This window comes from Lemur catta, chromosome 5, assembly GCF_020740605.2.
Source record: "Lemur catta isolate mLemCat1 chromosome 5, mLemCat1.pri, whole genome shotgun sequence".
NCBI classification, from domain to species: Eukaryota; Metazoa; Chordata; class Mammalia; order Primates; family Lemuridae; genus Lemur; species Lemur catta.
The window spans coordinates 101,548,744-101,573,574 of NC_059132.1; the positions used below are offsets into that span (position 1 = coordinate 101,548,744).

Consider the following 24,831-nt stretch of genomic DNA (forward strand, 5'->3'; position numbering starts at 1 on the left):
TTGCACATGTGTTTAAGAATGTGCATGACAACATTGCTTTCAACAACACTGCATCAATTGTGTCATTGATATGCAATGCAATAGCATACAGAGGTTCAAATGAACGAATTAGAACTACATGCATGGCATTTTTGGATGAATCTCAAAAACAGGATACAGAGCAGTGAGAAAAGCAAATTACAGAATGATACATATATACAGTATGTATGGCATCATTCCTGAAAAACATGCCATATATATATTATAGATACCCATATATACCCATATATGATATATATGGGTATGTGTATGTGTATGTATACACACAGATATATATGTACTCTGCAGAATCTATGTGTGTGTGTATGGGTGTCTATTTTTTTGCAGATGAGAAAGGACTACATAAGGGACTCTATTTGTAAAGGGATTTTTTTTTCCTGTAAATGTTTTCTTTTTCTTTTTCTTTTTTTTTAGAAAGAGAGAGGAAGGAGTGAAAGAAGGAAGGGAGAGAGGAAGGACCTAAAGTAAATATGACAAAACTTTGTGGTAGATACGAGGGTGTTAAAAAATGGCTCTATATGTTTTTCTTTATACTTGAAACATTTTATACCAAAAGAAATATTCCATCCTTGTAAACAATTAAGAAAATACATAAAAGAATAAAAAATATAATCCTCTTATCCAAAGAAAATTAATTTTAACATTTTGCTGCATATACTTCCAAACTTTGCCATACTTCTCCATTGCCTGCATGTCTCATATGTAATATGGGTTGGTGGTCTTTATTTTTGTGGAGGTTTTTTTTTTTTTTTTTTCGTATATTTTTTAAAGAGGCCAAAATTGTTAAAAAAGGTTCTCCTATTCGTAAGGTGAATGATACGGAGGTTTGTTCTTTCTCTGAGTCTGTGGGACGGCTTGCCTTCCTTGATTCTACAGTGTTTGGCATAGTGCTGTTTGTATACACACCGTGGGGACTGGCCTTCGCCGCACTCTGTCCACTTGGGGGCTGTCTCAGTCCGTTTCAGAGGCCGACACGCACCGTTCCCAGACCAAGTCTCCCCCAGCAACCGCGGAGATGACCCTGCGCAATGAGACGTCTCCACGCCGCGGCGCCCGCCTTCCCGACACGCTCAGCACGGCGCGCCCTCCTACCCCTGGGTGCCGCCTGGGTGGATTCCACCCACCGGGGATCCAAAATAGTGAGAAAAAAAAAAAGCCTCTGTACGGAATATGTACAGCCTTTTTTCTTATCATTATTCCCTAAACAATGCAGTATAACAGCTATTTACCTGGCAGTTACATTGTATTAGATATAGTAAGTAATCTAGAGATGATTTAAAGTACAGGAGGATGTGCGTAGGTTATATGCAAATATTACGCCATTTTATATCAGGGGCTTGAGTATCCGCGGATTTTGATGTCAGCGGAGGTCCTGGAACCAGTTCCCCGTGGATACGGAGGGACGACTGTGAAAGCCGTCTAGGAACAGCTGCAATCTTCCTTCGGCCGGGCGCCGGAGCTCCGCTCCTTCCCTACTGCGCCTGCGCGCTCCGAGCCCGGACTACAACTCCCAGAATGCGCCGCGCCGCCGCCGCCGCCGCCGCCGCCGCCCCCGCCGCCAGCGCTGCCCTACTTCCTGCCCGGCGGCGTGCCCTGAGTATTAGAGGCTCGGCCGAGTCTGGGGAAAGTTCAAGGTGGAGAAGGTTTGTGGGCCGCTTGGGAAAGCATTGGGAATAGCTTTTGCTTTCCTTTCACAAAAGAAAGCGGCAGTCCCACAACAGAGAGCAAGCTGTCCAGTGTCCTGGTGCGCACACACCTTGCTTTTCTGCACCGGGAGAGGGGTCTTTGCTCCTGCCTTCGGCGGGCCCTGCACAGGTGGGCTGCCCTGGTCGGTCACACCGCCTGTGGAGTTTTCGGAAATCCCTCCCAGACTGAGAGAGAGGTTGGCAGTGCTAGTTGGGTTTTATTGGTGTGGCGACTTCTTTTTCAGGGGTTTTAGGGGGAAATTAGAAGATCAGAGAGGAGGCAGTTAGGTATTTTTTTCTGGAAACTCATGCAGGCTTCCTTTCAGGACTGTTTCTAGGTAGCTTCAGACTTTGTTACCGTTGGGCCCAGGATCCCCATGTTCGTTTTGACTGATTTTTGTTAATGTGTTTGTTTTGAAGGCTATCCTGGGGAAGTACCTATTTTTAAGAGGAAATGAGAAGTCTTAACACACCACTGTCTGACGCCCAAATGTATGTAATTCATGGGAATCTGCGAAGTTCACCCCACCCCCCAAAAGCAAAACGTTTGAGTATGGGAGTGAGGGGAATGTCAGATTGAAATGGGTTGCAGTGTGAATGGTGGTTGGAAGGTGAGCAATAGAGGTGATCATAAATTACTTTTTAAAAAATGTGTTGTTGAGAAGGATGGATGGTGGCTTGAGACCCAGCTCTTCCATTTATTGACTCTCTAATTTCATACAGGTTAGTTTACCTCTTTGAGTCTGTTTCCTCATCTGTAAAATAAGGATCATATTACCTGTCCTGCCCGCTTGAGTTTTTGTGAAGGCAATTCAAAATAAAGTATGTGAACACAATTCCTGAAATCCACAATCACCCGAAAGTGAATTGGTAACAATAACGTGGCAAGTGTAATGAAAGGCCAGGGCAACTAGAAATGCCAGTTAAAAGAAGAGTTGAAACAGTGACCATGGTTGGTGAGTGAAGCAGGTGAATCTGAGAAGGGCCCACGAGTCTGGGAGAAGGTAAACGGGTCAGTCCACAGTATCTCTCACTGGTCTCTAAGCGTGGGGACGGTAGGAGCTATGTCTGTCTTGTTCACAGTTGTTTGCCAATGTCTAGCAGTGTCTATTGTGGTATGTGGTATCTTTGCTCTCATGTTCCCTGTGCCTAGAACTTTCTTATCCCATGTATCAGTCAGGGTTTTCCAGAGACACAGAGCCAGTAGGAGATGTGCATGTGTATACACATATGTATATGTTTATTCATAATAAACACATACCACATGTATGTTAAGTATATACATATACTAGATATGTATGTGTCTATACATACATACACATGTATGTATATAGTATATACATTCATATACATGTATGAGAGAGATGCATACACACTTATATATGAGAGGAAAATATATTAAGAGATATACTAAGAGATTTATTTCAAGGAATTGGCTTATGCAAATGTGGGGGCTGGCAAATCCAGCCTCTGTAGGACAGGCAGATAGGCTGGAAATTCTTAGGTAGGAGCTGATGTTGCAGTCTTGAGGCAGAATTTCTTCTTCAGGAACCTCAGTTTTGCCTTTAAGGCCTTTCAACTATTTGGATGAGGCCCACCCATGTTTTTGAGGGTAGACTTCTTTACTAGAAGTCAACTTATTGTATATGTTAACTGTATTTATAAAACATATTCACAGTAACACCTAGATTAGTGTTTGAGTAAATAACTGGTTATTATAGCTTAGCCAAGTTGACACATAAAACGGTCACACCCCAGAAAGTCTTTGCTCAAGTGTCCTTAAACCATTTCAAATTGCCATCTTACGCTCACACGCCCTTGCATTTCCTATCCCTCTTCCCCAGCCTGGTTTCCCTTAGCACTTATCTTCGAACCATCACTGTATTTCTTATTTCTTATGTTTACTGTCCTTCTGCCCCCTCTGGAATGTTAGCTTCTCAAGGGCAGGAATTTCTATCTATGTTGTTCACTGCTGGGTCCTTAGCACCTAGCACAGTACCCAGCACACAGTGGGCTCTCAATAAATCTTTGCACATGACTGAATGAAGTATTAAGGTGAGCACTCAGGAAATATTTGTTGAATGAATGAAGGACTGGAGTTCATCATGCGGGTTTCCCGAATGGTAGGAGAGAGGTAGGAGAAGGGTGGAAGTATAGCAGATTGTTGGTAAAAAGAAGTTTGAGAGTTTGATATCTAAGAGGTGGAGGAGTTAGTGAAGCAGCAGCACAGACAGACTTGGGTGTGAGTTCTCTTTACCCCCTCACTGAGCTGTGTGACTTTGGACAGGTTATCTACTTTCCTTGAGCCTCAGTTTCTTCATCTGTAAACTGGGAATAATGTACTTAGCACATAGGGTTGTTCCAATGGTGCAGAGTTGATGAGTATAGTGGGTTTAGCATAGGGCCTGGCCCATAGTGAGCATATACTAAGAGGTGGCTGTTGTTATTATCATTATTATACGGTAACAAATTGGGAAAATTTGTAAGAATCACTGAAGTGAACTAAAAGTAAAATTATTGGATTTAAAAGTCTAGCCTGTGAGGTTGGGATGCTGAAGTCTGAAATGATGCTGATACACAAGTTTGGTCTGTACAGACAGTTGAGCATACTCACTTTAGTGAGGGTTCCTTTTGTTTCAAAACAATGAAAATATTTCCATATATGCATCCCAGATTGATATCAAACCCTTCAGTTTGCCCCAAGCTGCCATTTAAAGTACAGGGCTAGTTGGTTCCAGGTCAGAGGTTCCATTTACTTGCTTTCTATGGGTACATGAGAGAAAAAGCACACTCTTTGTTTCTGATGTTCTGTTTACCAGGATTCTTTTGTCATTTCCTTTTTTTGCTTTGCACAAGAAAGATGGTAGATTCCAACAGAGCTTCATAGATGTCCTGACCTAACTCCACCATAATTATTGCCATGTACAGCTGAATGATTTTTTAAAAAGATTCAGAGGAATATTCACTCACATTGAACCCTGTATATGTCTTATTACTTGCATAGCGATACAATTTGTAGTATTCAAACAGAACTTGTAATTTTGGTCCCTTCTGATAAATGATAATTTTTCTGATATGTGAGTTGCATAATTATCAGAAAAATACTAATTCTGAAAAAGATGATGTGAACGTGGTTATTCTGCAACATCATCCCTGATGTTAACTTCTTGTGAGGAGACATTTATAGTCACAAAGAAAAGCAGATTTCATGTAGAAGAAAGATGAAGGCCGGATGTTTGAGGTTTTTCTTCTGGTCTGTTTCCTGTGGTGTCTGACTACAGCTAGTTAAACTGTTTTGTGTTTATTTAAGGTGTGGGCAGATTGTGAAAAAATAGACAGTTGGCTGCTGCATTTTGAGCTATGTTTTTGCTTCTTAATTTCTGCTTTGCACTGTTGTTATGAGAAATAAATAGGAGGGAGAGCCATAGTTCAAGAATGGTGGATTCTTCCAGCAGTTCTTTTTTGATCCAAGGCCATTTTTTTTCCCAAATAGAGGGGACTGTGGGATTTGTAGTAACATTCTTCTGAGTGTCATTCAATTCAGGATGGATGGACTTTGGTGGGGAACAGTGGTCACCTTGACCTTCCTCCAAGATTACAAGATATTCTCTGCCTAAATGTTAGGGATGGGATTATGTTCTGTGCTCTGTTTCACAAATGGGAAAAAAAAATGCTGATTTAAATTAAATTAGTCATTGTTCTTCTGTGTATATAGTTTTAACATATTTATAATAAAGAATTAAAACAATACTTTCAAATTTATTATTTTCAAATTAAGGATGTACCTAACTGATGTCCTGTCTTGAAAGCATTAAAATATCTTGGTAAATCCTTTTCCTGACAGGAACAGCCTAGGATAAAATTGAGTATGACTCTACTTTTTTGTCTTAAAGGTGGGATGTATATAAATCTGAACTCTTTCTGGTACTTACCACATCTGGCAGAGATGGAAGCCTCATCTGGTGTTATTAACATTGTTCTGCGTCCTCAGAGCAGTCCTGCATAGCCCTAGGGCGCCGTTCACATCTGATTGTCCTGTTTTTCAAGGAGGGGAGTGTGACTATTTATTCTCATCAATTTCTTAATAGGGAAGGGAGATAATTCAAATTCTATTTAAATATTGCTCTTTATATTCTGGAGATATGTCAGCTGAGGTTACTTTTTGAGTAAAATTGGGGTTGAGTTCCTGAGATTCCTGCAACTTCCCAGGGATACTGTACCTCTGAGTTCTTGTTCTCACCTAACACTGTCTCAGCCTTTGCCTTATCTTGCCAGACTCTTACCTGACACCTTTTTCTCCAGCTCCAGCCTCCTCCCGTGTTGCTTGGCTTCCCTTCATCTTTCCAGCTTACATAGAGCCCTCATTTTCATGGAGCCCCCAGTTTTTATTTCTTGGGCCTCTTTTGCTCCATACTCTCTAAGGAAATTACATTGTTATTCTTCACCATACAGGGCAGGTTAGCCTCTCACACTCATCTCAGCTTTGGACCTGCTTTTGCATATCCAAAATCTTATTGATGTGTCCTGCTAAACAAGTAATCTTGTTTGAGGTTGTTCACCCATGTTGCAACAGTTTTGAAATTTTGAATCATTTCTCCCTTCTCTAGTGTCTATTTTAAGTGGATATGAACTTTATTTTCTAACTGATAGGAATGATGCCATGCCTCTTTAAAAAGAGAAGCCATTAAAGGCATTTTGTATTTAAAATCTTTTTTCATCCCAACTTGTGTATGCTCTCCTTCATTATTTAACTCAACAGATAGAAACTGCACATCTATTTGGTCTACACAGAAAATAGCTGTGGAATATGACAGTGAATAAGACACTAGAAAAGTCCCTTCCTTCACAAAGTTTTTCAGAATGGATAAAATAGAATTTGCTTTTGGGCATGCTGAGTTTTACCCAATTGTATGCTACCTAGAAGAATCACTCTTCAAATACAAAGATACAAATAGATTAACAGTAAAATAATGAAAAATATTTATCATGTTAATACCACTCAAAAGATAGAGTGGCTATCTTACTTAGAGAAAGTAGATTTCAGAGCAAAGAATGTTAGTTACAATGGATAAACAAAGTCATCCCATGATGATAAATCTACAATTAATCAAGAAGACATTCATTAAGAGAGAAAATCAGTAAGGATTATGTGATTTGAACACTATCAATCTAATTGACCTAATTAATAGTCATAGAATATTTAACCTGACAATGGCAAAACACACATTCTTCTCAAGTATACATGGACTATACCAACATAGACAATATCCTGACCCATAAAATAATTCCAAATAAATTTTAAAGGATTTAGCCCGCACAAAGTATGTTTTCTGTCTGCAATGGAATTAAATTAGAAATCAGTGACAGATCACTGGAAAATCCCCAAATATTTGTAATCTAACAAATGGGTCAAAGAAGAAATCAAAAGGGAAATAAGGAAGTATTTTGAACTAACTGGAAATGAAAAAGCATCATATAAAACTCATAGGATGCCACTAAAATAGTACTTAGGAGAAAATTTATACAGTTATTAATAAATGCCTCTATTAGAATAGAGAAAGATCTTAAGTTAACACCCTTAGCTTCCACCTTAAGAAACATAGAAAGAGAGGATCAAATTAAACTCAAAGTTTTTGAATAAAGAAAATAATGGAGATTAGAACAGAAATCAATAAGATAGAAAACAAAACCAATAGAGAAAATCAATGAAAGATCAATAAAATTGACATATTTTTAGCTAAGTGGATCAGGAAAAAAAAAGACACACATTACTAAAATCAGGAACAAGAGTGATGTCATCACTGCATTTTCTACAAATATTAAAAGGATGATAAGGGAACATAATGAACAATTTTATGTCAATGAATTCAACAAGTTTGATGAAATGGACAATTGCTTGAAAGACATAAACTATAAAAGCACACTCAAGAAGAAATAGATAGGCTAATTGCCCGATATGTACAAAAAAATACTTCCAGGACCAGATGACTTCACTGGTGAATTTTACCAAACATGTAAGAAAGAAATTATATCAGTTCTACACAAATGGTTCCAGAATGGTGGAAAGATGGGATTACTTTTCAACTCCTTCTAGGAGGCTAGCATTATCCTGATGTCAAAACCAATGGTATTACAAGAAAACTACAGACCTATCTCCCTCATGAATATAAATGGAAAAATTCTAAATCAAATTTCATCAAATTGTATCCAACAATATATAAAAAAGGTAGTACATCATGATCAGCTGGAGTTTATCAAGAATATGAGATTGGTTTAATGCTTGAAATCCCGTGATATAATTCATCATATTAACAAACTAAAAAAGAAAAAAACTATGATAATCTCAATAGAAATAGGAAAAGCATTTGACAAAATCCCACATCCATTCTTGATTTAAAAAAACTGTCAGCAATCTAGTAATAGAGGGGCATTTACAAAAAAATCTACACTAACATAATTAATGGTGAAAGACCAAATGTTTTTCCTCCAAGATCAGGAACAAGGCAAGGATGTTTGCTTTCACCACTTCTATTTAGCATTGTACTGAATGAAGGTTGTAGAAGCAAAACTGTCTTTATTTGCAGATGGCATGCTTATCTATATAGTCTCTGTTGCAACTACTCAACTTTGTCAATGTAGTACAAAAGCAGCAGTAGATATTATGCAACCAAACAGGCATAGGTGTGTTTTAGTAAAACTTTAAAGACAAGCATCATACCACATTTGGCCCATGGGCCATAGTTTGCTATCCCTTGGTCTATGTAGAAAACCTCTTGGAAATGACAAAAAAAGTTATTAGCACTAAGTGGGTTTAGAAAAGTTGCAGGATTCAAGACCAATATACAAAGAACAATTTTGTTTTTATATAATAACAATGAACAATCAGAAATCAAAATTTAAAAATAACAATACCATTTACAGTAGCATCAAAAATATGAAATACTTTGAGATAAGTCTGACAAAGACATGAAATGACCTGTACACTGAAAACTATAAGACATTGTTGAAGAAAATGACAAACCTAAATGAATAGAGAAATATACCTTATTCATGGGCATATGTATATATGATTCAATTCAATATTGTTGAGATGTCAATTAGATCTACCTATAGATTCAACAGAATCACAATTGCAATCTCACCAAGTTTTTTAAAATATAAATTGAAAAGCTGATTCTAAAATTCATATGGAAATGAAAGGACCTATAACAGTCAAGACAACATTTAAAATGAAGAATAAAGTTGGAGGGCTAACCCTACCTAATTTCAACATTTATTATAAAGGTACAGTAATCAGGACAGTGTGATATTGGCATAGAGCTAGACAAACAGATCAATGGAACATAAAAGAAAACAGAAATATTTCCACACATATATGGACAATTTAATTTTTGCAAAGGTGGAGGAAATTCTGTGGAGAAAGAATAGTCTTTTCAGCCAAGGTTATTGGAACAATTAAATATCTATTTGCCAAACAAAACAAAACAAAAACTTTATCTATACCTCACAGAATATATAAAAATTAACTCAGATTATTGACTTAAATGTAGAGCCTAAAACTATAAAACTTCTAAAAAAAGTAGAAAACATTTATGACATTGATTTTGGCAAAGACTTCTTAGATATGACATCCATCAGAAGCACTGTGCATTAAAAATTGATTAATTGGACTTACCAAAATTAAAACCTCTGCTTTTTATTTTTTATTTATTTATTTATTTATTTATTTATTTAGAGACAGAGTCTCACTCCGTTGCCTAGGCTAGAGTGCCGTAACATCAGCTTAGCTCACAGCAACGTCAAACTCCTGGGCTCAAGCGATCCTTCTGCCTCAGCCTCCGGAATAGCTGGGACTACAGGCACATGCCACCATGCCCGGCTAATTTTTTCTATATATTTTTTAGTTGTCCAGATAATTTTCTTTCTATTTTTAGTAGAGACAGGGTCTTGCTCTTGCTCAGGCTGGTCTCGAATTCCTGAGCTCAAACGATCCACCCGCCTCCGCCTCCCAGAGTGCTAGGATAATAGGCATGAGCTACCGCATCCGGCCTTTATTTTTTAAATTTAAGAAAATTCAAAAATTTATTATTAATAATATTTTGATTGACAAATCATAATTGTATACATTTATAGGGTACAGTGTGATGTGTGAAATATATATGATGTGGCATGATTAAATCATGCTAATTAACATATCCGTCACCTTGCTTACCTTTTTTTTATGGTGAGACATTTGAAATTTACTCTCTTAGTTATTTTGAAATAAATAATACAGTATTATTGACTATAGTTTCCCTCCTGGGCAATAGATCTCAAAAGCTATTCTTCCTGTCTATCTGAAACTTGTAGCCTTTGATCAACAACTCTCCATTGCCTCCCTCCCCATCTCCCACCTTTAGTAACCACCTACTCTCTACTTCTACGAGTTCAACTTTATTAGATTCCACATATAAGTAAGATTATTCAATATTTGTCTTTCTATGCTTGGTTTATTTCACTTAGCATAATGTCCTCCAGATTCATCTATGTTGCTGCAAATGACAGGCTGAGCAGTATTCCATTGTGTATCTCTACCACTCATACTTTTTAAAAGATACTGTTAAGAGAATAAAAAGACTGGGAGAAAATAGTGGGAAATCATATATCTGATAAAGTATTTGTATCTAAGATATAAAAAAATTCTCAAAACCCCAAAATAAAAACCAAACAACTCAGTAAAAAATGGGCAAAATATTTGACACTTTATCAAAGGAAGTTTATAGATGGTGAATAAGCACATGAAAAATGCTCAACTTCACTAGTCGATAGGAAATGCAAATCAAAACCACAATGAGAAACCACACCTACTGGAATGATAAAGATAAAAAATCTGATTATATGCCAAGTGTTGATTAGGGTGTGGAGGATCTAGAACTCTCATACACTGCTGGTGGGAAAATTGTACAAATACCCTACCAAATGGTTTTTGCAGTTTCTTAAAAATTTAAATGTGTACCTGCTATAAGATCCAACCATTCCATTCTAGGTATTTACCCACGATAAATGAAAACATATGTCTATACAAAGACTTACACTTGAATGTGCATAGCAGCTTTATTTGTAGTAGCCCCAAACTGGAAATAACCCAAGTGTCCATCAGCAGGTGAATGGATAAACAAACTGTGGTATAAATAGCACTCAGCAATAAAAAAGGAATGAACTATTTATGCATGCTGCAACATGGATGAATCTCAAAATGATTATGCTGTGTGGAAGAAGTCAGACGAAGAAAAATGTGTACATAGTGTATGATTTCATCTATTAAAATTCTAGGAAATACAAATGCATATATAGTGACAGAAAGGTTGCCTGGGGAGGGGAGGCAAGAGCGAGGGATTTCAAAGGGCACTAGGCAACTTTCAACAGTGATGGATATGTTCATCACCTTGAATGTGGTGATGGTTTTACAGGCATATTCACATACCAATGCTTGTTGAATTGTACATATGAAATACAGTTGTCCCTTGGCATCCGTGGGAGATTGGTTCCAGGACCTCCTAAAGATACCAAAATCCACAGATGCTCACATAAGGTCCCTGATATAAAATGGTGTAGTATTTGTATATATCCTATACACGTCCTCCTGTATACTTTAAATCATCTCGAGATTACTTATAATATGCAATACAATATAAATGCTATATAAATAGTTGTTATACTCCATTGTTTTGGGAATAATGACAAGGAAAGAAGTCTGTACATGTTCAGTACACATGCATCCATTCATTTTGGGGGGCAATATTTTTGATCAAGGTTGGTTGAATCCATAAACACAGAACCCACTGATATAGAGGGCTGACTATATATAAAGTTTATTATATGTCAATTGTAGCTCAATAATTTTTTAAATAAAAAATGTAGCAAGAATATTATACATGTTCCCATTACCTGGCTTCAATAATTGTAGCATTCTGCTACTGTCTTTCAAGGAGTTTTGGTGTAACAGGGAGCAGAGCGATGGGTGGAGGTACCTGGAAAGAAATGTGGGATCCAGCAAGGATTTTTGCTTTTTGTTGAGGAGGGGCATGCTACAGTGTGGTTACAGCCTGCTGAGGGGAGAGGACAAATTGGTGCAAGAGTGAAAGGAACTAACTGGAGTCCTGAGTGGGCAGGACAGGCTGGGCTGGGGTGCTGTGTGCAAGGGAGGATGGGCCTGGGAAAGGACAAAGACATGAATAGGGTTGGCTTATTATGCCACACTGACTCTCAGTTAATGAGGTGATAATATCGTGATTACAACAATGCAGAATAGTTATGCGAATAGTTAATAGGTCTTTGTATTCATTAATATAATGAGTCACAAAAATTCATCAGTGCTCCAGTTTCTTGGAGGAAGTTTTCAACAAGGACACCAATGAGTATCTTACAGGTACAGATTTCTCTGTATCTCTAGCTAAGAAAGGATAATGCCCCCAAATCCAACTCTCCTTTGAGGCAGTACCCAGTCAGTCTGAATTGGAGTCATCAGTTAGTTGATAGAGATGATGGAGAGTCCTCTGTCTATGTATTCAGTGTAAAATTATATTGTCATTCATTTTTTCAGTGTTAGTGGTATTCTCATAAACATTTCTGTGCCTGTCTCCTTTCTCCCTGTCAGTGCCACCACCGTCACTCCCATCACCACTGCCTACCCAACAAAATCACAGTACCTACCATTTATTAAGTGGGCTGGGCACCACTGTCTCACTCCATCTTCACAAGAGCCCTACAAGGGAGGGCATTACTGTTAATATGTTAGCCCCTGTTAACCGTTGAGGAAAATGAGGATTGCAGAGTTAGGCTAACGTCCAGCATCATATCTCAGAAGCATCAGAGCCAGAATGAAAATCCAAGTCTGTGTGACTTTAAAGTCCTTGCTCTTAACAAGGATTGTATGTTGTACCACCTCCCCTTATGAGTGGAAAGTTTTATTGACAAGAGTAGATATGTGCATATTTCCCTCCAGTTCTAATTTATTGTAAAGACCACATTTGGACAATAATAAAGGAATGCAGAAGAATGAAAATAATTCACAGTTCCAACATCCTGTTGCAGCAACTGTTTTCATTTTTCTTTATTTCCTCTTGACCCTTATCCATATGTACATATTTTACATAGTTGTAGATGCAATTTTATATTCTGCTTTTATGCTTAATGTCATACCAGACATTTTCTTTGTTGCTTTTTAGTCTTTAGTATTCCATTTTGTTAATGTGCCATGATTTAGTTAACCAGTCACCCACAATGGACAACATTTGTTTCCAGTTTTTTAGTTTTATACACTATGCTACAGCACACAATTTGATTTTCCTCCCATCTTTTGCATTTTTTTCTTAGAATAAATTCCCAGGAGTGAGATTTTTATGGACTTGGTACTTTTAAAAAGGGTAAAATTAGGAGAGTTTGTGACTTTGATCACAGTAGATGAATTTCATAACTGACAAAAACAAATTAACTAAGTGAATTATTGTTTAGGAGGACCAAAACTGAAGACAGATAGGGAGTGACTGCTAATGGGTACAGGGTTTCTTTTTGAGGGGATGAAATGTTCTGGAATTAGTGCTGGTGGTTGCACTTTGTCAATGTGCTAAAAACTCTGAATTGCATGTATACTTTAAAAGGGTGCATTTTATGGTATGTGAATTATATCTCAATAAAGCTGTTATAAAAAATTACAGACAAAATTCAGAGATTCCCAGTAATGGTTTTAACCGTTGCTATGGGAGAGTTCTAGATTTGTCTTTATATTTGGAGGTAGCGCATCATAATGATTAAGAGCATCAGACTGTCAGTTTGAATCATGGGGTCACCACTTACCTGCTGTGTGACCCTTGGCCAGTGCTGTAGGTTGGGTTCTCCAGAAGTCACCGCTGAGACAGAGTTTGGGGTGCAGGATGTTCATTAAGGATCAGCACCTGGGCAGGCCAGGGGTGAAAGCAGGACTGGACAGAGGGAGGGGGTAGAAGTGAGATGAGGCCCAGCAAAGACTGGCCAGCCCAGCAGAGAGCTCCACACCATCAGAGCTCCCACGCTGGGCTGAAATGGCCAGGCCTTTATACACCGCCTCGCTTAGAAACCTGCCATGTGCTGGCCCTGGAAGGACTTGACCATAAGTGACGGGCTCTCGTGTCTGAGGCTGACCTGCACAGCTGACAGCAGGGGGCTCTCTGCACTCCCACAGCTGGGGAACAAGGCCAGTCTTGGCGAGGGGTCTGGGTGACACATCTCTGTGTCTACCACACAAGTTGCTTTCACCTCTTTTGCCTCAATTTCCTCACCTGTGAAATTGAGATAGTAATAATATCTATCACTTAGGATTGTTGAGAATTAAATGCAGTAACACATTTGAAGTACTTAGAACAGTGCCTGTCATAGGATAACTGTTCAAAATATACTAGCTATTATTATTTTATTATTACTCTACTGAATACTATAGTCAGCTTTGCCCACACTATGCTAAAGAATTATGATGCAGCATATATACTGAGAAGGCTCTGAAGACATTTTTAAAAATAGACTTTATTTTTAAAAGCAGTTTTAGGTTCACAGCAAAACTGAGCAGAAAGTACAGAGTTCCCCAAAACCTCTGCCCTGACATGTGCATAGCCTCCGCTGCTACACTGAAGACTTTCTAGAAAAGGAATGACAGCTATCTGAGAAAGCTTGTGTCTATTTTGAAGCCAGAATGGGCAGAACCTACAAGGAACAAGTTGAATGATGTTACGAAAGCTTCCCTGCCCTCCATTTCTTTATTATCTGCCTACTCCTGACTGATAGTTCTATCCCATTCCATCATTCTTGGTTATTAACACCTCTGCGTGGTGAGCATGGGTTTATTGGATCCTTCCTACTATGACAATAAACTGAGAGCAGAACTTCGTGTTGAGGAAATGAGTTCTGATAAACAGATTAGGGCCATAGTTCTAGAGTGGGGGGTGCTCCCCGGTGCAAGGATCCAGGGGCAGTGGGCTGGATGTCACAAATGGCAGGCTATGCATTTGTGGGGAGGGCAGTGTGTTTTTGATTTTTAGAATTCGCTTTTATTCCCACTTACTTTTACTCAATTTTGTTTTATAATCTTGGTTCCAAAATAAAATTTACAAAACAAGGTGTATTCAGAGAAATCTAGTTTCTATCACTCATCCCTACCTGGTTCTTCAGTCCCTCCTATAGGTAATCATTTTGTTATTTTGTAGTTCATGCTTCCATTTAAAAGCCATATATAATATATATTTCCACTTTGCTTTATTCACACTATACTCTGGAGATCACTCCACAGAAATGTATGGAGATAGTCTTCATTTAAGGTGTAGTTTTGAGGAGAAAAAGATGGAATGCTTAAATTCATATAAAGTAAGTTTTCTGACTACACTGAATTTAACTAGAAATTAATAACATAAATAAGTCTGGAAATAACTCTAAATATTTGAATATTAATCAACACACTTCTAAATAACCCATGGGTAAGAATATTAGAAAACATTATGAAGTGAATGAAACTGACAGCACAATATATCAAATTTGTAGAACATAGCTAAAATGGGGTTTCCATGGAAATTTATCACATTAAAAAGTTATGCTGGAAAGAAAGTTCTCAAGTTATTAATAATAATTTCACCTTAAGAAAATTGAAAAACAAAGCAAGTTAAAACTAAAGCAAGCAGAAGGAAGGAAATGCTAGAAGTAAGAGCAGAAATCAATGTACTAGAAAATAGGAAAAAATAAGGAAAATAAATGAAACAAAAATCTGGATCTTTGAAAAGATCAATGTAATTGATAAACCTCTATCCAGACTGAAGAACAACAACAACAAAAGATACAAATGACCAATATTGGGAATGAAAGAGGGATATCACTACAGATCTTATCAGTATTAAAAGGATAATAGGGAATATTGTGCTCAATTTTATGCCAATAAGTTTAATAATTTAGATAAAATGAACACACTTCTTGACAGACACAAACTATTGAAGCTAACTGAAGAAGAAATAGCCTGAATAGCCTTCTATTTAAAACATTGAATTAAAGAAATTGAATTTGTAGCTAAAAACCTTTCCACAAAGAAACTCCTGACCTAGATTACTTCAGTGGTGAATTTTATCAAACATTTAAGGGAAAATAGCATCAATTCTTCACTGACTCTTCCAAAATATGGGCCAACATTATCCTGATACTAAAACAAGGCAAAAACATTATAGGAAAAAAATAACTATAGGTTAATATTCTTCATGAGCACAGATGCAAAGATACTTAACAAAATATTAGAAAATATAATCTAGCAATATATAAAAGGAATAATATATCATGACTAAGTGGGGTTTATCTGAGGAATGCAAGACATTTGAAAATCAATGTAATTCATTATACTAACATGATAAAAGATAAACTACATGATTATGTCAATAGATACAGAAAAGGAATTTTACAAAATTTAACATCAGTTCATGATAAAACAAAAAAATTTCTCAGGAAACGAGGAATAGACAGTAACCTCCTTATTCTGGTAAGGGATAGCTATGAAAAACCTTTAGGTAACTTCATACTTAATGGTGAAAGACTGAATGCTTTACCTTTAAGAATGAGCACAAGGGAAGGATGTCAGTTCTCACCACTTGCCCTCGATACTGTATTAGAGGTCCTGCCCAGTGCACTAAGGCAAGAAAATTATACAAAATGCACACAGATTTGAAAGGAAAAAATAACACTGTCTTTACTCATAAATTACATGATCATGTGCACAGAAGATCCCAAATAATTTACAAATAAAGCTGCTAGAATAAATGAGTTTATCAAAGTTACAGGTTACAATTTCACTAAAAGCAATTAGGTATTGAAGTAAAAAATCATTTACCATATCATAAAAAGTGAAATACTTAGGGATAAATTTAACAAAAAAGTATGATGTACATAGAAAACTACAAAACATTGTTGAAATCAAAGAAGACTTAAAACATTTTCAAGGATTAGAAAGCTCAATATTGTTTAGATATCAATTCTCTCCAAATTGATTAATATATTCAATGCAATCCCAATCAAAATCTCAGTAAGCTTTTTGTCAAAATTGACATGCTGATTTTACCCCTTATATCAAATGTTAAAAAAAAACCTATATAGCTAAAATGTTTTTGAAGTTATACTACCTGATTCAAGACTTATAAAACTACAGTATTCAAGATAATATCTTATTGGCATGAAGTTAAGCTATGTAGATCAATAGAACAGAATAAAGAGACCTGAAATAGATCCACACATATGTGGTCAATTGATTTTGGTAAACATACCAGCATAATTTCATGGGGAAAGAATAATCTTTTCAATAAATGGTGTTCAAACAATTGGACATTCATAGGTACAGGAATGAACTTTGGCCTTTACCTTGTACCATATGCAAGTTAACTCAAAATAGATTATAGACCTAAATAAATGTAAGAGCCCATACTATAAAACATCCAGAAGAAAGTGTAGGAGAACATTTGTGTGACCTTGGCTTAGGCAAAGATTTCTTAGATAAGACGGAAAAAGCAGGAACCATAAAAGAAAAAAAGTCAATAAATTGCACTAATCAGAATTAAGAACTTCTACTCTTCAGAAGACACTGTTAAGAAAATAAAAAGTCAAGCAATAGATTTGGAAAAAATATTTGCACAACACATCTGATAAAGGACTTGTATGTAGAATACAGAACTCCCAAAATTCAATAAAGATCAACCACCCAATGTAAAAATGAGCTAAGATTTGAACAGATACTTAACTAAAGAAGACAGGTAGCAAAGAAGCACATGAGACAGATGCTCAACATCATGAGCCGGTAGAACACAAATAGAAACCATAGTGAGATACCACTACATGCGTATTAGCATGGCTAAAATTAAAAAGACTGTCAATACTAAGTGTTGATAAGGATGTAGGGCAACTGGAACTCTCTTTCATTGCTGGTTGGTATGCAAAATTATATAGCCACTTGGAAAACAGTGTGCCAGATTGTTATAAAGTTAAGTATAGACATACATTTTCTATATAACCTTTATTCCACTCCTATGTGTTTATTTACCCAAGAGAAAGTAAAAAGTGTTCACGTAAAGACCTGTACATGCATATTTCTAGTAGCTTTATTCACAGTAGCCCCCAAACTGGAAATTACTCAAATATCCTTCATGTGGTGACTGCATAAACACACAGTGATACATCCATGCAAAGGAATACTACTCAGCCATAAATAGGACTCAGCTATTGGTACTCACAACAACATGGGTGAAATCAAAAGCTTTATGCTAAGTGATAGTAGCCGGCACCAAAGTTATATACTGTATGCCTCCATTTACACTGTATTCTCTAAAAGGAAAAACTATGGAAAGAAAAATCAGAGTAGTGATTGCCAAGGTCAGGAACCAGGGAAGGAGATTGATGGTAAAAGGTCATAAAGAACTGTTTGGGGTGATGGAAATGTTCTATATCATGATTATGGTGGTGTTTACACAACCGTATACATTTGTCAAAACTCATCATACTGTACTTAAAAGGGGTGAATTTTACTTTTGTGTATTATACCTATATAAACTTGACTTTAAAAAACAATAAAGGTAGAAAAAGAACTAAGAAAGAAAAGTAGAGGCAGAGAAACCAGTAAGGAGACTGAAGACGGAGTTAGGCTTCACCAGGGCAGTGATTGCTGAATTGGAGGTTCAGGGTTTAAGAATCCTCATCTTTAGAATCAGACAGACTTGAGCCTGATTTTCGGCTTTGCCGTATACTTGTAAGAGTGATGATAACAGTACCCATCTCTGATGTGCCTGGTGCAGTATCTACAGAACAGACCGTTATTATATTGTTTGAGTTGTGTTTAAGAGGTAAAAGTGAAACGATGTGGTGATTGATTGGATCTTAGAAGTAAGGAAGTGTTAATAGAAGGAGGCCAGGGTGACTCATAGGTCCTGATGTGGGTGATTGAGCACCACTAGCTGACATGAAGATCTGGTGGGGACACAGTGAGTTTAGGTGTAAACACGTTGAGAGGAAGAGCTGCTCTGAGGGATATTTCAGTGAACCTTCCACTGAAACTTGCATGCAGACATCCAGAGCTCAATTTAAAGTGAAAGGCTTTGGCCCACACTGATCTAACTTTTAAAGCAAAGAAATAAAAAAAATTCACACTCCCCAAAATAAGAGGTATTTCTAATTCAGGCTCATATTGACTATATCTCTTGGGGATCCCCACAGATAATCCAATCTAAGCCGACTATTGTTATCATAACACCTTGTGTCTCACTGCCTGGAACATGGTAGGCACTCGACAAATATTTGTTGAATGAGTCCGTTGAACATCTCTTCTTTCCGAAATATTAGGGGTTTCTGGATCCCCTGAACTCTGGGCAGATACAGGTAGGCTTAGGATACAAACTCTGAGAAATGGCTGCATGACTAGAAACCCCTTTAAACTTACGGTGTCTGCTGGAAGGATGGGAAGAGTTTGTGCTACTTGCTACTTGGTTCAGTGACTTTGCAGCAAACTGCTGGTTTGTCCTTTCTTCCAAAAAGTTCCTCTTAAATCCAGCTGCAATCCTCTCTTACGCAGTCATTGCATTTTTATATCACATTGGCAGTTGGAATCCTGCAGGAAAGACCTGAAACGTCTCTGAAAATTGTTTTGTGACTTTGCAACAGGGCCTGGAAGTGTCACAGGGAGAATGAGCTTGAGCATCCCTGCTTCATGGCAGGAAGCCATTTCAGCTCATTGTTACCGGCTCAATCCGGCCCGGGCACCAAAGTATTATGTTCCTAATCATGCAGGAGCCTGTGCATTCAATTAAAATGTTGTGTGGCTTCCTGAAAATCACCAGTTAGGATGACTGCATTCCCTTAACTCAATTGGGCAGGATGGCACACGTCCTAGAACTTGCTTTGTCTCTTATTAGCAGTTATGTCTCAACACCCAAAGTCCAGGAAAACAATCCTCACTCTGTGGTCATGATTTCTTCTGCGGACCCTTGATTCGCGCTGTGTGTTTTCTCAGCATCCTGTGCATGGAGCAGGTTGGGTTTGAATGTCATGGTTATTGAGCAAACTTGAAAATAAGTGGGTTTGTAGGAGTCAGAATGAGAGGAGTAGCTGGTCTGGTGACAGGAGTGGGAAGGTAACGGGCTGTAGGAGGGATGAGTCATAGCTGCTCTGCGCTTCAGAAACAGCTCAGCCTGGCCAGCTGCGGGCACTCGCTTTGCCACTTTAGCAAGTGATTCTGTCCGTACTCCTTCTGGGTGGTTCAGGAATGACTTGGGAAGTCCTGAATAGGAAATCCCACATTTAGAAACTGTACCTTAGTAGCTCAGTTCCTCTCAGGGACAGGCTGTGCTCACAGGACTGACCTGAAGGAAGAGCTGCCAAGATAACGCGGGCTGGAATACACAGCACCTCACCCCCGTGGGGAATTAAATGTAAGGATCTGCTGATATGCACATGCAAAACTAGGACGTCCCTCATGCTTCGTCATTTTTCTCAATTCAGACAAACAAAAAGTGCACATGTACACTTAGGCACCACAGCCTTAAAGGTGTTAGCAGGAAAGAGTTCGTAATAAAATGCTAAAAAAAGAGGCATAAGCAATGTGCCTAGATTTCAAGTGTACCACCCTAAGACTAGTGATCTCACTGGAAGGAAGCTCAGAGATGTCAGAGATGTAGAGAGGAAAAAAGGTGAGTAGCTGCAGGTTGGATCAATCATTCAGTATAACAAGGGCATATTTAAGCAGGAGTTGTCCAGAGAAACTCCTGGATCTGTAACCCCTGAAGGACTCCGTGACCTGTGATCTTGGTGATGCTATATGGTTAGGTTCGAAGGAGGGAAGCAGATGGAGGAATGTTCCCTTTCCCCTCTTATCACCCTTCCTCTTTCTTTTACCTTCTTAGTGTACCTTATAAGGATCCCAAAGAGTCACTCCCTTCATGGTTAAAGGACTTTATTATAAAAGACCCTGAAGGGGCCTTGCTCTTGGGCAAGTGCAGAGAGATACACACTCTCTACAAATGCCTCTGAGTGACAGCTCTGAGTTAAGACCTTTGCTCTTGGGGTCCTGGTGCCCAACTCTGAGAAACTGCAACCTTCAGTACTACCTTTTCTTTAACGTGCTCAGCACAAAAAACCATAGGTACTACCTAACATTTACATGACAGTTGGCTTTATCAGGCACACAACTTTTTACCTGTCAAAATTACAGTATGACAAATCCCAGGGGCTCTTCTTCTAAGGCCCTCAGGTTTGGGACAAGGAGAGGGAAGAAGGTCAGCTGTTGTACCAAACCGTCTTGTGTGACCTGAAGTCCTGGGCCCCAAAGGTCACCTCCGTCAGGGACATCTTGGTTCTGTGGAAAGTTAGGTATTTCTCTGAAAATTGCCACCTTCCCACCTGAGTCACATTTGGAAAGAGAAAAAATAAATGGATATATATGTGACAACCCATGGCATAAATAAAACCTTGATATTTTGTTTCTATTCCATTTCTGACAGAAACAAAACAAAAGGATTTGAATATGTAATGAAAGACAATGACAGTCATGCCTGTTCACTTCTTTTTCTATAGATTTCTATTGAATCTGTAATCATTGCTCAAATAGTCTTCCAGAACACAACTAAATGCCATTGTTTGACACTTAGTGTTATGGATATTTGGTGCAAGTATGTGGAATGTAGCAAACTCTAGTGTGGTCAATTCTGAATAATTTAAAAAGAAGAAAAAGTGATAGCCTAGCAATAAACCAGGGTCTGGCTAATGGCTGTTCCTGAAATGCATGGATAGAAAAGGTCACAGGATGTAAGGGAAGCCTGCTGGGACCTCTCCCACGAAGTGCCCAGCCAGGTCTGGTGCAGGTGACCTGGCATGCCAGGTGAGTCTATCCATCTGTGGGTGTGAGTTGTGCTACAACCTTACAGGCATGTATTGTTAGAATTATAAAGAACAGCTTGAACTCAGACTGATGGAGTTTGTGAAGAAAATGCTCTTTAAAGCTAAAATGTTATGGATATTATGGTATTCATTAAATCATTCCTTCAACTAACATTCATCGCCTACTGACTAGTTAGATTACTTGTGAGTACTAGGTATTTGCTTCTTCTAGATGTTGAGTGTTAGATAACAACACCAAAAGATCCACAGAATTTTCTCTCTCTTTTTGCCTAGAGGGAAGGAGGGCTTTGCAGTCCTCTAGTCTCGAATTCAGTTGTTTCCTTATTCAGAAACAGGGCTGAAGGCTGCCCTGAACAGAAAGCCTGGTCATGTCAAGAATAGGTTTTTTAGGAGCAACTCTGCTAACTCACTGTCCCTTTCCTCTCACATTCAAAACTGACTCTGTAGGTCTGGAGCTTAATTGGAGAAATATTTTAAATTTCACTGATAGGTGGTCCTTCGCTGATTCTTGGAAGTGAAAAATATTTTGCTTTTGGTCCAAAGCAGCTCTGGGGACAACGCACAACGTTCAGCCTCTCGCACAGAATGGTTAAAGAGCTGCAGGTTATCATAGAAGCTGGAGAACATTTTGTATTTAAAATGAAATCCCGACACCTTAACGGTAGCTGCAGAGGCATCCGTGCAGTGGGGAACAATGGCTCTCATGGACTAGGGCCTTTGAAGTGCTACACACGGGGACAAAGCCCTCCTACTGTAAGGCAGGGGAAATTTGCCTGCATCCCACAATCACTCCATGTGAGCTCTCTAATTAAATTTACTTATTTGGGTCTCCAAATTTTGTTCTCCAAGCAAGCACAAGGGTTGGCTTGCCATCTACCTCCTCTTGCTTTTGAAAAGGCCAGTCATGTGATGAAACATAACTATTAATGAAGATGCTCATTAAATAAAGTGATATATATTTAGAATATTCATCTTTGCTGAACTTTGCTACATTAACATCAAAATGGCTGAAAGGGTAAAAAGCTGTAACACATCCAGATAAGGCTTTAATCCTTGAGCACAGAAAAACCAAATTAACTATATCCCCAAGGTACTTGCGGGCATATTTCTCTTGCCCAGCAAAAACCAAACAAACAAAAATCCTTAAGAATCCTACACCTGACATTTCTCTTGATTTAATTAGATGCAAGAAAGGAACAAAAGCCACATTTAAGTGAATGAAAGTGAATGCCTAATTATTTTTGTTGCAAATTATTTGCATGTTTTCCTTACTTTCTTGTGGCTTGCCAAGCCTTTCACAGTGCTCTTGCCCACATTATCTTATTTGAGCCTCACAGTAATCTTGTGAAGAAAACAGGTGACAAAGGTAGCTGTCACCATTTTACAGATGAGGAACTGAGGCTCCAGGAAGTCGCATGGCTGGGAACTGGCAGTGGAGCTCTGCAACAAAAGTGAGGGTTTAACCTTTGCTGCTTCCCAGAAAGAACTGAGGCAGTTTGTCGATGCAGGTAATACTGTGTGTGAGTGCCATGGTATATGCCTGAGGGGAAAAGGTAGCAGGAAGATTTAAAAAGTAGGAAAAAGGGACAGAAAATGGGTTAAAACGGGGTAAGAGTAACTAGAGAGTTATGCTAAAGTGTGGCTCAAGGCAGTGAATCAGCCCCATGTGCCTCAGAATGAGAATAGTAGATGAACAACTACATGTGCTAAACTTCATGGTTTCTCAAGGTTTGGTGTAGGAGTGTCCTTTGGTTGGCATCCAAATACACCACCTGGCATTGCTTTTGGCAGATACGTGGGACTGACCATGTCTGCCAGTACGCGGGCTGACACTGAGACCCTCACCTCTCTGAGATAAAGTTAACCTCGCAGACTACAATGAGGAAGTAACAAAAGGTCATGGGTGAAGTCAGACTAAAGAGTAATCAGTAAACTGTAGCCTGAGGAGAGAGAGATGCCCCAAACTAATAATCAGTGTGTTGCATCCGTGCATCTGGACTAAGTTCTCTGAGGCTGAGCGTGGTAGGTGTATTGCGCTGGAGGAGCGTGAATGCGTTGTGCTTGCTGTGTCTGGGGAAGAATGGCGCTTAGTAGGAGCGGGAAGGGCAGACGCTGACCCTCTCCAGCGCGGAGTCAGGCAGCAGGCACTTCAAGGTGAGGTAGGCAGAGGAGTAGCTGACAGTCCCTGAAGTGCATAGCTGTGGGCATAATGCTTCGTCTGGTGTCAACGGGCCTGGGGGATCCCAGTGCTCTGTGTTTATGTTCATCTAACAGCCCCTAGGTGACCTGAACACCTGGAAGGGCTGCTGAGGATGGGGAAGCAGTCTTTGGAAAGACCTGTTCTCCCTTGTAAAGTGACAGACTGGCTTTCTGGCTTACAGTTCAGGTCTTTGGGGTAGCTGGTGTGAGTCTGTCCTCCACGAGGTTTCTGGATTGGCACGACAGAGCCCTGCCCCTTGATGTGGTGAGTGTGCCGTCTGGTGGACAGCCAGTCTCCTTGGACCACAGCGCTACAGGTCTCCCTTAGCGGCCGTGGGCTTGGGGCTTTTTTCTCTTGTTTAAATGAATAACGAATTCATGGCATGCAAGGGCAGCGGGCTGGTTCGGGGCCGAGGCAGCCCGTACTAGCACTGGAGAGAAGAGGGTTCCTTGTCTTGGTGCTACTGCAGCCATATCTTTGATATTTCAGCTGCTTAACCTCAATCCAGGTTCCCTCATCTATATAGTGAAGGGATTTCATTAGGTGATCTTTACGGTTTGCCCAAGGTCACTTAGTTGGCCAGTGACAAGCAGACCTTTACCTCATTACCTTCTCTTAGCTTACTCTACTTCTCCCGTGTAAATTTGGGAATAAAGCCAGGTTGGGGGAAGGAGGTCCCAAGTGAATAGTAAGGTAGTTGAAATGGATTTATCTTCTCCTTAAGTGGGCTGAAATCAGGGTAGGTCACATACAGACTTCTGTCACCTACATGAAGTCCTCATCAGGGAAGATTCGAGTCTTAGCCAGGTGTTGTGGCGCATGCCTGTAGTCCCAGCTACTCAGGAGGCTGAGGCAGGAGGATCGCTTGAGCACAGGAGTTTGAGGCTGCAGTGAGCTATGATGATGCCACGGCACTCCAGTCTGGGGGACAGAATGTGACCTTGTCTCTACAAAAAAAAAAAAAAGATTTGCCTCAGCCACAAACCAGTGTCTCTC

General features: G+C 39.0%; 1 protein-coding gene across 4 annotated transcripts in view; it reads left to right on the top strand.

Annotated features, from left to right (window-relative positions):
* The first annotated feature begins 1,623 nt into the window (after positions 1 to 1,623).
* The window catches only part of IRF2 (interferon regulatory factor 2), a 126,484-nt gene continuing 103,276 nt past the window's right edge, over positions 1,624 to 24,831 (top strand). For 2 of the 4 annotated variants that reach the window (XM_045552422.1, XM_045552427.1), the window contains exons 1-2: positions 1,661 to 1,854; positions 2,145 to 2,216. The gene's annotated coding sequence lies outside the window, so the exon portion shown is untranslated. Of the gene's footprint in view, positions 1,855 to 2,144; positions 2,217 to 24,831 lie in introns of all 4 variants that reach the window. The other 2 variants (XM_045552425.1, XM_045552424.1) reach the window with 2 other exon arrangements.